Here is a 13006-nt window from a genome sequence, read left to right on the forward strand (position 1 = left end):
TTGTACTGGTAATGCAGTGTTTTACTTAAACCTGATGAATGTAAAAATAAGAAACAAAATGGTGTAGAGATGATACAAATGGCATAAAATTAACAAAGAAAATAATGATATATAACAATAATGAAAGAAAATTATAATAAAATATGACTTAAAGATTTTTATAACATCATTTCACAGTACTGTACATATAGCCTACTCAACTTACGACCAAATTATGCTACAACCAGTCTGTTGGAACCAATTGTGGTCGTAAGTCGAGCACTAGCTGTATTTCGTAGCTTTTACTTCTATTTAAGAAACATAGGCAGGTAAGCCAATACCACCAAGTCAATTTTTTATTTTATTTTCCTGTTGTGTTGGTTCATTTCTAACTGTCCTATTTCAAGATAAATAAGCAGTCTCTTTAGTGATAGAGTTCAAGGAGTGCTGCACAGTTAAGAAAAGCATCTATCAGAGAAACACACACTTTGGCCTGACATGATCACCCTACAAGTCACTCACCATGACTGTTTAACAAAAATGACAGGCATTTCCCCTGGGAGTGACTTTTTAACATTAAATGAAACCACTACACTCCTTAATACCATCCCCTGTCATAGAAGCCAGGCAGTCACATGACTAGGCTTGACTTTGAGTAGATCAGTCTTATTGTTATAAGATACATTTAGGATACAGCAACACCATTAGAGGTTTTAATTTAGAGAGTGTTTAGAAAGCAGGCCATTCATAATACCCTTTCCCTGTATCTAAGAATGCGAATTGCCTTGATTACCTAAGAGCTCTTTGGGAACAGTGTAACCTTTGGAATTTAGAAATGACTGTAGAGTCTGGATACAGTTCAACATCATGCTGATGGGAAATCAAGATGTTGATCAAAGAGTTGATAGACCCAGATTCTAGATTTAAAACTATTTGTGTACCCGTATGGTTTTTTAAATAGAAAATGAAATGGTAATCTTTATTTTTCTTAATTCAAGGGATTAATGTGAAGTCAAACTAAAATTAAATACATAAAAACTGAAAAAATATTATTGTGGCATATCAAAAGGAATCATTTTTTAATGTATACAACGTTCTAGTAAATTGTCCAAAAACTTTTCAGGAACATACTCTCTTTTTTTTTTTTATTAAGTAAACTATCTTTTTACCTTTTTCTATGATTCCCCAAAGGTTTCAATCTCAAGTCATAGATAAGAACTCTCTTAAAACTTCAAAAAATGAAATTGCCTGAAACTTTAACTGTCATGGAACATGAAAATCTGTAAAAAAATTTAAAACCAAAAAAAAAAAAGTAAAACCTTTTTATTTTGTTTTTAAGGTAATGTTTTATGTAAGTCTAGTCATAAATAACTTATTTCTAAAACATGGCTCTTTAAAATTTTAGAAGAGAGAGAGCTCTTTCAAAATTTGTCATTTAACCAGCAGAGAATTGCTTTCTCACAGCTGGAAGTTGAACAGCTGTTGACTTGGGCATTCTTCTGCCATCTTGGGTGAGCATGCAAGGACCCTCACTGTGCCATCAGGAGTTCAGCCACCAATGTATGTGGTCAAAAACACATTCCAATGCAACCCAATTCCAAGGCTACTCCTCGACCCACCTCACAGGACTAGGGAACAGAAAACTCAGAGTTCCTGTATTACCTGCATGGGGGAAATATTCTCTCACTTAAAAGAACAAAAAACCTCCGTAAGAATTTGCTTTCTGTTGCGTGGTCAGATCACAAGGCTCACGTGATCATAAAGATTCCCTGAAGGACTTCTAATGTTAGTCAGTCTCAGTATTTGGTACCCTTTTAGAATTTAGCAATCTCCCCCCCCCCCCCAGTTTTTTTTTACATTACATAGGAAATATCTCTTTCATTTGGGGTGAATTTCTGAATCTTTCTTAGTGGATACTAAACAGCTAATTCTTTTTTTGAACTTATAAAAGGAAAAACAAGCAAAAAGAATATTTCAGATTAGCTGCTAATGCAGTACTTTTTATTATATCCATTGAAGGACGCCACTCAGAATGGCTCAAAATATCTCTCCTCCCATTTCCTGTGGCCTCTGGCATTTGATGCTCAACTAACTCTTGAGTTGGGCCACTGGCTACATACCAGTGTTAAAATGAAAACATTCCCCCTACTTTAACATCTCCTGCTAGTTCAATAAAGTGATGTTTAAATAACTGAACTGGCTTCAATGAACTGTACTTGCCATTTTTTCCTGCTTCTTAGCTAGATAAAATGAAGATAATTATGAAGTGGATGAGCAGGTTTAATGAAAGCCAGTTTCTTTTGGTATACTCCTGAAGCAGCAATCATCATCTGTTTGGCTTTTGAAGAGCAACAATTATAATCACTTAAACCCCCAAGGAGAACAAAAATAGAATTTACATTAGCATATAAAATATACAGCTGGATTGGGCAAGCCTATAAAATTCTGGGGAAATCATTCTAATCTGAATGCTATTCAAACTCACAAGTAAAATGAGTTCAAGAGTATTTTACATGCTTCCTTCCTATAAAATAATACATATAACAATGTTGAGAGGATTTTCCTAAAAATGAACACAAGGAAAGAAAAAACTGTTGTCAGGAGAGAATCCCAGCAGGAATGGGCTAAACTGTATTGCCAAGAAATCTGAAAGCAAAATGCATAATGATATTCACATGAAAATCTTACTAATCACTCTAAAATGAAGATTTTTTATGCCTTTGGGACTTAAACAAAATATACTGGTTTCAGTATGATCCATGATCAAAATTATAAATAAGTTTCAGATTATTAGTACTTTCCTCCTACATTGTAAATGTGAAAGCAATACAAAGGAAAGTGAAATCACTTAAGTTGATACCCTACTATTATGAAACAGAACTCTTTTTTCTATTTTAAAACATTTTTATATCCTTTCCTCTCAAATAACCTCTTCCTTACACCTCCCATTCTAATTTAAGCCCAGATCACAGGCATCTCCCATTACCATTTATGTTATTTAATTAACTTTGCTTTTGTGTGCCTTTCATGGTTTGCAAGATACTTGGGGGGTTTTTTTGTTGTTGTTGTTTTTTGGTAGAGCATAGAATAAAAATGGAGCCTTTGCTTTATCCATTATGCTACTAGCAACAAAACACCAACATAATCAATACTATTAAAGGCTTTCCCGGCTGTGCACATTTGTCAAAGACAGTGTATCTGAGAAATTACACTAATGAATCTTGAAATACTCAGCATCCTACCCAGAAAACTTGCTCTCCTTTATCATAAGTACATATCAATATGTAAAAACTAGGAAAAATATATATACTTCATCTTTCCTTATAGTATTTGAAAGTCCACTATTACATTTTCTTAAAATGAAAATAAAAAAAAAAAGTCAGTATGCAAAACTTCATCTCCACTGAGAAACATTTTCTGAATACACACACTAAAGCCAACTGCAGGCATATTGGAGATAGCTTCCTTCATGTTCCTAAAAGCACTTTGTACATACATGCCTCTGATGGCAATTATCTCATTGCGTTGCAACCATTTGTTGACATATTTGTATCCTATGGTCAATGCATGTTTGACAGCAAAGCCAAGGTATTCCTAGGCTCTCAGCTCTGTGCCTAGAGCCTACTAAGCATATAGTTCGTTGAGTGAAGTATATTAATAACTTGTATTCCAAGACACATTGAAATGTTTTGATGTCTATGATAAGAATCAAAATATATTAAGTACCATCTTTGCCATAATATCAAGTTTAATGGAGATAAACACTGAGAAATTAGAAATTTATAAGTCTAGATTTTTATAGCATTCTTTACTTTCATTATCCTTAACAGAGGATAGTGGTAATTTTTTAGATTCATTCAATATTTATCATGTGTCTTGTTAATTATTTTTACTGGAAACACTAAAAAAGCTGAGTTCTCAGTTCTTAATGGTAATGACCTCAGATTTCATTAGCCATATCTATATCTATATCTATATCTATCTATATATACATCTCTATCTATCTATCTATCTATCTATCTATCTATCTATCTATCTGTCTAATTATTAAAGCCATTAACATTGCCTTCTCAGCCTTTGTCAATGTCTGTCAGGTACGACGGTATCCAATTTGTGTTATTCCGCCCTTTCCTGTAAACCCTTCATGCTCTGACAGGCTTTGAGAGTCCATAACATATGAGTCATATAACTTTACTTTAAACACAAATATAAAGATTTCATGTTTAAAAGAATTTAAAGGGATACTTTAAAGGAAAGTGTATAAGCATGAAGGATTCCAGGACCATAGAGGAACTCTCTTAAAGTCCTTTTATTCTTTTCCTAATCCAAACATAGTCTACGTTTTCCTCCTAATCTTTCAAGTGAAATTCTCATTTTGTATGAAGTTATGAAAAAGCAATAGTCGAGAGGTAGAAAAAAATAGACTCCACAGACCTACCCTAAAATACTCTTAGATTTTTACCAATAAACATAGTATTCTTATTAAATAACATTCAGTTTTGCGGCGTTAATTTTCCCATCAGTTTAAAATGGAAAAACTGCTGTAATAACTTTTCTTTTTTGCTTAATAGTACTATTACAACTTTTTATATATGTACACTTACATATATGTATTAGTTATATACAGACTTGTACACTTTGATGAATTTGAAGGGAGAGAAAATTGTCTAGATATAGTCCTAAGGTTTTAGTGCATAATAATATAAATTTCTAAAGCAAGGATAAAGTAAAAAGTTAAACAAGTACTTTATTAACTATGATAAAGCTGAGTCTGAATTTTAGTTAAAATTAGGTAAGTATCTAGAACTAAGTTGTGAGGGAGGAGCTAAAAATCCAAGGGTTTTTCAAGGCATGATCTCCAAGGTCAAAGTAGTTACATGACCGGCTGCTTCAATATTGTGGGGTTGAAATTCTCAAACCTCACAATTCTTTCTTTTATAACATGCTTCTTAAAGGTCCAAAATTATCAGCCTTAAAAAAAGAAACAACTACTGACAATCTCAGAGTAATGGGGTTTAAACATGTTCACTTTATAGAAATCCAAAACTTACAAAAGGAATGAATCAATTCTTAAGAAGTTCTTCAACTTAACAGAAACAAATGTTGATTCAAATGCTCTTTTATTGTGTGAGCTCTCTGCATTAAAAAAAAAAAAAAAAAAAGCCCAATTAAAAAAAAAAGGTTTACACAAAACAACTCAGGAGCCTGTTTATTGCATGTGCAGATAGAGTTATTCCGATGCTTTCATTTCTTAACTGAGAGTGAAAAATTGAGCAGTTTTCTGTTGAATGGAAATGATGTCTTTAAACAAATTTCTGTTGGTACTTAGGGGGACTTGAAGGGATTATCTTGATAAAATCTAAACGTCTCTATTTTTGCAGATGCAAGTTAATAAACTAACCTGAGCAGATGCAATATTTATGTCCCAATCTCTCAGGTTTAAAGATTTTATTTAAAAAGAGCAGCATTAGAATGTTTTAAAGGCAAATTTTTTTTCCCAAGTATTTGAGATTCTATCAAGTTTATTATTTAAAAGGAATTATATAATGGGGCCTCATTTGAAACTTTTTATTTTCTATATTATTTTTATTTTTAGGTCTCCTTAGTTTACTAAATGAGGGCAGTTTAAAAAGTGGAGGGGGGATTAATCCCTAAATAATCAGGGATTAGAAGTTAATTGTTTATAACTATATCAAAGGTAAACTATAACTTAAAAAAATAAATATATGGTATAAAATCTATCAAGTAATTTGCTACCTATAAAATCATGTAAAACTTCATTACTTCAACAAGTGCTACTATCAGTGAATTTTTAAAGTCTTTAAAATGTTTAATTCCACTTAAATTAGTAAAATAAAAAGAAAAATCACTCTGCTACTTGATTTTAAGTCCCCTTTTAAGGAAAACTGGGTTTTCAGTTAGTTTTTTCTTTTATTAAAGTAGCATTGCTGGTCCTTATTTGAAAATACTTTTGTCATTATAATTGACTTAATCACCCCCTGTTTTTGTTATTGGGGCAGGCAGATTAGATAGAGAATGAAATAAATTCTTCATATTATTGCTCCAAAAGAACAATCAGCCAAATCCGCCAAAAGTATCCAAATCCAATTTGAGTATATAGGTAAGAGTATTTCAGTAATATTTTTCTTCAAAAATGTTTTATTGAGGAAGGTGCCAAAATTCAGAGATAATCAATCTTATTTTTGGAATTTGTGGAGTTTAAGTGGGTTTTATGTAGAGGGTGTCTTTAACTTTAGTAAATATTTTTATAATATTTATAAATAAAAATAGTTCATATTTTCTATTAGTTGATTCTCATTTTGTTTGACTTTAGACCCAAGTTTAGAGTCAAATTTTGATTTAGATTCTCACTTCCTGGTTTATTCTGTTCCAAGGCATCCTAAAACCTACCACCCAGAGTGTTTTGAAGATTTAGGTAATATCTGTAAAGCACTTACATATATAACTGGGTTCGTAACTGGATCCTGGCAGGTAGACAACAAATGTTAACTATTAAAGCTAACAACTTAGCTGGTTTAGATTCTATATTTGATATAAGATACACAATAAGTTTAATACTAATTAGAAATAACTAATAAAGATTATTTTTTATTTTTTTAAATTGTAGTATCACTTGAACCATTTCTGTTTTACTTTTTTGCTTGAGGCACATTTCATGTTCTAGATATGGTGTAAGGGGTAAAACATGCAATGTAGGTTTTAAAACCTGAATTAGAAGATCCTGACTAGCACTCACCTCACTCCTTAGATCTTATCCATTTTTCTCCTTTATGTACATATCTATTCAGTTAAAGTGAGTCAGTGTTATGAGAAACAATTACTACTTCTCTGAGAGTACTGCTTAGTTGAAAACACTTAAAATTTTGTTTTCATAAACATTATAAATTTTTTTATTTGTAAAATTTATTCTAATGGGCTGAAGTTTAGGGAAAATATAAGAATATGATCATTGTATTTCTAATGTGCCAATAACATATAATTAGAGCATTGAAAAAAGAAATAGATTATTACATTCTGATATAAAGAAATTTCTATGTTGAGATTATTTAGCAAACCTAACATTGCCACAGAACTATAGTAGCAGTAAGGGAGAATACCAGGAATATACAGCATTAGTCTAAGTACCTTTATAGGAAATTAAACAAATGTACTGTTATTACAATTCATTTAGATGACAACTTTCAATTATCCAACTTATTTTAAATAATTTTCATAAATACCTTGAACTGAAGCAGTATTTTTAATCTGTAGGTAAAAAGCTACAGTAAAATTGAGGGCTTGTTTGAGATGGTGAGTATGATAAAATAACTTTAAAGAGTTATTTCTCAAAGTATAAAAATAATCTAACTTTTATGTGTACATGTCATCGATTTAAATAGTTAATGATAGTTGAGTAGTATATACCAAAATTAACTATGTAGTTAAAATCATTGTTAGTTATCATTGTTCATTGACTAATATCAATACATAAGTAAAAGAAACATACCAATTAAAATTCTTACAACTAAAAAATATATAAAATATTATATTCTAATCCAAACTCTTCTGAGATTTTTCAAAGTGTTTACTTAATTGTCTACTCTTGAACCAACAGATTAGTAGTTCAGTTAGCTATTTTGTTCTTAAGCAGAAAAGATGTTTTAAGGATGATGAAAAATCAAGACTAAAAAGCAATAGTGATGGCTTTGGAAGCCAACTGCATAAGGAGTCATTTCAACTCAAGTGGAATAGACAAAAATAAGTTATTAAAGTGTGTGCCCAATAAAATACTTTGATCTTTATTGCTATTAATCAGATAAAAAGGTTATTTTCTGTGAGTCTTATGATCAGGGAAACTTTATAATAATTCATAAAATATTTCAGGATAGATTTTAAGAAATATAAGCACATTCAATTATATCTGCACACATTTAAATGAAAGGAAAGAATGGTTCAACAGAACATAAAACCAGTTCCCTTCAGGGGGGCTTTTTTGTTTCCACCCCATCTTTCAAATGTGGAAACTTAGATGGCCTTGCCTATCTGAGAATGTGCAGGTACATTCCAATATAGGGCATCCCAGTCATCTCCATGGCAACAACTCTTGACAATCTAAAAGGCAACTAGATTCACAAACAGAAAAAAATTAAGACTACTGAGCACTGTATATATTATATTATATTTATTATATTATATTATATTATATTATATTATATTATATTATATTATATTATATTATTATAAAGTGTAAAGCTAGCCAAACAATTTGGAATTTTCCAGAGGAAAGGTTGAGACCCTCACTAAACTTGGAATTGTTAACTTTACCACAAATATTAAGTTGGATGGATACCTACTCTCAGAAAGTGAATGAGACAGAGGTAGAACTCAGAAATCCTTCCCTGGAATATACCTCCCATTTTAAAACAAATAAAAGGGACAGGAGAGGAAGTTGGGAAAGGACTTTTAAGTGAATTTACACTTCAGTGTAAAAAGTGGGCATGGGGGAGGAGAGAAGTGGGAATGAGGAGAGTAAACAATAACTTTCTCCAGCCTCAACCTTTCAAGACCACAACTTTCCAAATGTATTATTTGTCATCATTTAGCATTTAAAATTTGCATAAGAATGATGATTTATAACGTTGCTACCTGAGGAAGAGTGAGGAAGTAAAGAAGTCTAACATTGCAGGTGAGAGCACAGAGATAGTTGTAATCTTACGATGACTCCACTGTTCCTTTTCTCCTTAAGGATTTTGATCAGAAATGACCCTGCTACCGTGCTGAGTTCAGGAAGTCAAAACAGCCCTTTGAAACCACACAATAATCTAGTTCCCTTGCCTCCCTCCGTGCTCCTCAACCTTGCAGACTGTCAACGCTCACTCATTGTAAATGTATCAACCTTATTACCATTTAAAAATATCAAACAGCTAAATACAGAACATGTCTACAAATCATAGTAAAGACAAAAACAAAATCAGAACTACTGTTTTTGTTTATTTCACCGCCCCCTCCTTCCAGCCTTTTGTGTGTGATGATTCCCCTTCAAACTACCCAAAGACGAGCACACGAGAAGAAACGGTAATTTTTGGTTTAAAAGTTCACTTACCACGGCAACCTCATATTGCTTTGTCATGCTTTTTGCACTTAATTTTTCAAAACTGCTTGTGCAGGGCGCAGAACTGGGAAGGCAGGACTAAAGTATCTCTAGTAATCATAACAAAAAAGGAGAGAACATTCACCAATCAGAATTATATTAAAATTCACAACACCCGGAGCGAGACGCAAGGGTTCAGACCTTAGCAGGGAGGGGGTGGGGTGAAAAAAGCCAACCTAACAAAACAAAAGGTAAAGAGGAGAGTTGAGTGGTTGGAGGGGAAATTGATCCAAACCGTCTCTTGACTGAAGGCTAGCTTAAAGCAACCACCACCATCACCACCCCGCTTCGCCCCCAACACCCCAAAGACTACCCAAGTGACTGCACTTGCCTCCAGCCAGTTCAACTGCAGGAGAGGAATGTCCCATCTAAGTTCTCTTCCACTGCCCGATGGGTTCGTTCAGGAAAACCTTCCAGAGGCATCCATCCACTTGAGGTCTGGTCTTGGCTGCTGCTGCGGGGCTGCCGAGAGCAGCTGCTAAATTCGTTGCCGTCTACTTCCTGCCTCACTCGCGCTGCACAATAGCCCCGGCTGGGCGCACCTCATTAAGCCAGCCCAAGAGCCCCGGGAGCAAGGCAAGCAGTGTGACAGCGCTGCTCCTTTGTAATGACTGTGATGGATGCAATCGAAGGGTGGGGTCTGGATGGGTCAGAACTGTTAATGACAGTATGTATCATTCTGTCTGTCCTTGAAGAGAGAGAAGCCCCTTTCCTTCCGCCTAAGTCTCTCTCTCTCTCTCTCTCTCTCTCTCTCTCTCTCTCACACACACACACACACACACACACACACACACACACACACACACGCACTTTCCTTCCTCTTTCCCCAAATTCCAATGGCATTTAATGCAGTCAACATTCGAAAAAGTATGAAAACCATCGGGCCATTCCCATCTGAACAGATTATGGGTAGCCAATTTATCTAAATACTTAAGGAAAAAAAAGATCCTAAAACCGAAAATACAGACGTAAGTGGGGAGGTAAGAGCGGGTGGTGTGGATGTAGGGGCGAGCACGACATTTACTGCCCAGTTGTTCACACCTGTCCAGCAACTCGCACCAACTCGGCGCTCTGGGACCGGCGCGGGAAGGCGCTTCTTCGTGCGCCGCTTTCCTCCGAGAGTCCGAAATCAGCCGGGCCGGGGACCGCAGGGTCAGGAGGGGAGAAGAGAACCAACCCTAGGAGACCTGGCCCGGGAGGAGAACGCAGGAGGGGCCCCTGCGCCCTGACCGTACGCTGCCAGTGGGAGGCGAACCCTGCACCCGGACCGGAAGCCGACCTGCTGGGGAGGGGCTGCCGGGGTGCGGGAGTGAATGCCGGAGTCTGAGACAGCCGGGTCAGGTGGGCGAGGGGTTCTGACCCCGGGTGTTCGGTACCCCTCGGCCCAACTCTCCTGTCCGATTCGGTAGTTCTGGGCTGGGCGTTGGCTGGGGAGCGCCTCCCCCACAGGTGCACAGCGAAGTTACCACTTTCCGGACTTGACCTCCGTCTGTTCCTCTCTCCTCCCTACGACTTGATACCAGCTTCAGTCTGTACTTTCGATCTCGCCCAAGCCCGGGCTGCCCCCGGAAGGCAGAAAACATAAAAACATCTCTCCTTTCGTCCCCTTTGTGGAGAGTCTTGGATCTTTGCTTTGCTGCCTCTCCATTGCCCCGTTGAAAACAAGCGCGAACGCTTTTTATTTCCCCCCTCAATTTTGTTAAGGGTCGGAAGAACCCAGTTCTCAGGCACTGATTGATTTTCCAAGTCTAGGAAAGCCTTCCAGGATACTACTTTATTTCCGTGAGTGGACAAATAGACTGTAATTTTACACTAAACTTTGCATTTCCAACTTACTGTTATGCCGTACACTCTTGATGTGGCTACAAAGAACCTGTTTCAAATATCTTGAGCAATTTCTCCAGAACCGCATAGGAAATATTTGTCTTATTAGAGTTTATGGAGCACCACTTCTCTGACACTATGTAATCGACTTCTATATTCTCATCATTGATGCCATATAGCAGCTAAGAGAAAGCAAGAAGCAGAGAGAAACAGAATATTTATGTCTAATGAAACATCTTTTTATGTCAGCTATTTATTTATAACTTCAAATATGTGTATACTTTGTGCAGCCTATTCTAGCCGTGGGAGAGAGCTAAAGATTTTTATACCACTCTGCAAAGAGCTTCTGATCCATGGGGAAGATAAAAGAACTAGAAGCTTTTAATTGGTTCTAATAAGAATCCACTTTTAGTAGATGGGAAAATCTTGTTAGCAGACTTCCAGAGGAAAAGAAGGGTGTGGCAATGACTTCATGAACATCTTTACAAACCTTCAAGGGCATAGAAGGCTTCTTTTTTTTTAACCAATTACTTATCACAACTTTTTACAATTCTATGATTTGAAGGTAGTACCAGACTTATGTTTATATATCTCTTATAATTAAAAAAAGAGGGGAGGTTTGAGAGAAGGAAAGACCTATACAATATAAAGTTTATATTGTTAGTAAAGCTGTCCATTTCCTCAAGACCTAGATGGGTAAGATACTAAGTACTTTTCTCTGAACGTGTTCTCCTGGTTGAAAACTACTGGTTCGGTTTTAAAGAACAGCTCATTTTAAAGAATCCCAACTCCATGAACTTTTCAGCAGTTTTGAAAACATTTGGATAAAACACACTTTAGTAAGTTTATCCTTTTTGTTCCTCCCACCTAGAACTACAACTATTAGGAGAGGAACTATGGAAGGAATGAGAATGCTAACTACGTAGTAGAATAGAGGTGATTTCCTTGACACTTTGAAAAACAGACCAAAAATATTGAACAATAAATTTGGAAACTGGGTCTTTTAACAAATGAACATTTTTAGATGTGATAACAACAGCTCCATGAAGTGTATGCATTAAATGTATTAACTTTGTGAAACGTAAGATTGCACCTGAGAGGAGTTAACACAGTTGGAGATTATTAAACCACATCAACTCACTCGGCACTAATGAGGAGAACTTGAGCCTAGTGTGCCACACAGTTGTACTGAATTAGCACGAATTATATACCTATATGTAAATTGGAATTTTTCTAGGTGGGAAGGCTATATGAAGCCCAATTAAAAAAAATGTAGATATGTTTTTTAAAGATCTACCATCCTGCAAAATTGTTTATCCTAACAAAATTTCCTAGCCTATTCCAAGATAACCTATATAATAGATTTAGTACACTCTGAAAAGAAGGTGTTTAGACCTGAAGAAGGTAATATGTTCTATTTTTATTAATATAATTGTAGGCATAATTTATTTCAGGCCCTGCCCTGCTTGATGTGGCAAGGAAAAATAATCAATAAAGGCAAACCAAGTCTGGAAAATATATAAGCTAGGTGTTACATAAGCCATTTATCATCTGTAAATCTCCCACTAGTGAGTAAATGTTGAGAGTCTTGCTAAGGCTTTGGTGATTAATAGAATACTGTAGTTAATCCTGAGTGACCTTGGCTCTTTCCCTTTAGGAACAAGTTTTGTTGAAAGTGAGAACAAGACCACTGTGTATGAATCCAATGGATTCTTTTTTCCAATTGTCTTTTAGGAGGAAGCTAATACTTGGTCTTTGGGAAAACATTGTTTTCTTGCTGTTATGATTTCTTTGCTCATGTTTGATAGCAGGGTTTCTGGAGTCACATAGAAATTGGTTCTAGTGCTCATAAGCTTGGTGACTTGGACAATTCTCTCTACCACTGTAAACCACACTTTCCTCTTTTGTAAAATTAAAAGAACAAGGACCAACTTCTACTGTTGTAATAATTTAATGATGCAAAGTGTGAAATCACACTACCTAGTAATCCCTATTGAGACAGACATTGTAAATGGGGTCATTCAACATGAATTCTCAACCCCCTCCCTTTTT

At 35.3% G+C, this 13006-nt stretch overlaps 1 protein-coding gene across 1 annotated transcript in view; it reads right to left on the reverse strand.

The window, feature by feature from the left end:
* The window catches only part of ELAVL2 (ELAV like RNA binding protein 2), a 159281-nt gene extending 150130 nt beyond the window's left edge, over window positions 1–9151 (reverse strand). The window contains exon 1 of the mRNA XM_066368272.1: window positions 9083–9151. The gene's annotated coding sequence lies outside the window, so the exon portion shown is untranslated. The remainder of the gene's footprint in view (window positions 1–9082) is intronic.
* Window positions 9152–13006: the final 3855 nt, after the last annotated feature.

The sequence above is a fragment of the Saccopteryx leptura genome, chromosome 2, assembly GCF_036850995.1.
Source record: "Saccopteryx leptura isolate mSacLep1 chromosome 2, mSacLep1_pri_phased_curated, whole genome shotgun sequence".
In the NCBI taxonomy this organism is placed as follows: domain Eukaryota; kingdom Metazoa; phylum Chordata; class Mammalia; order Chiroptera; family Emballonuridae; genus Saccopteryx; species Saccopteryx leptura.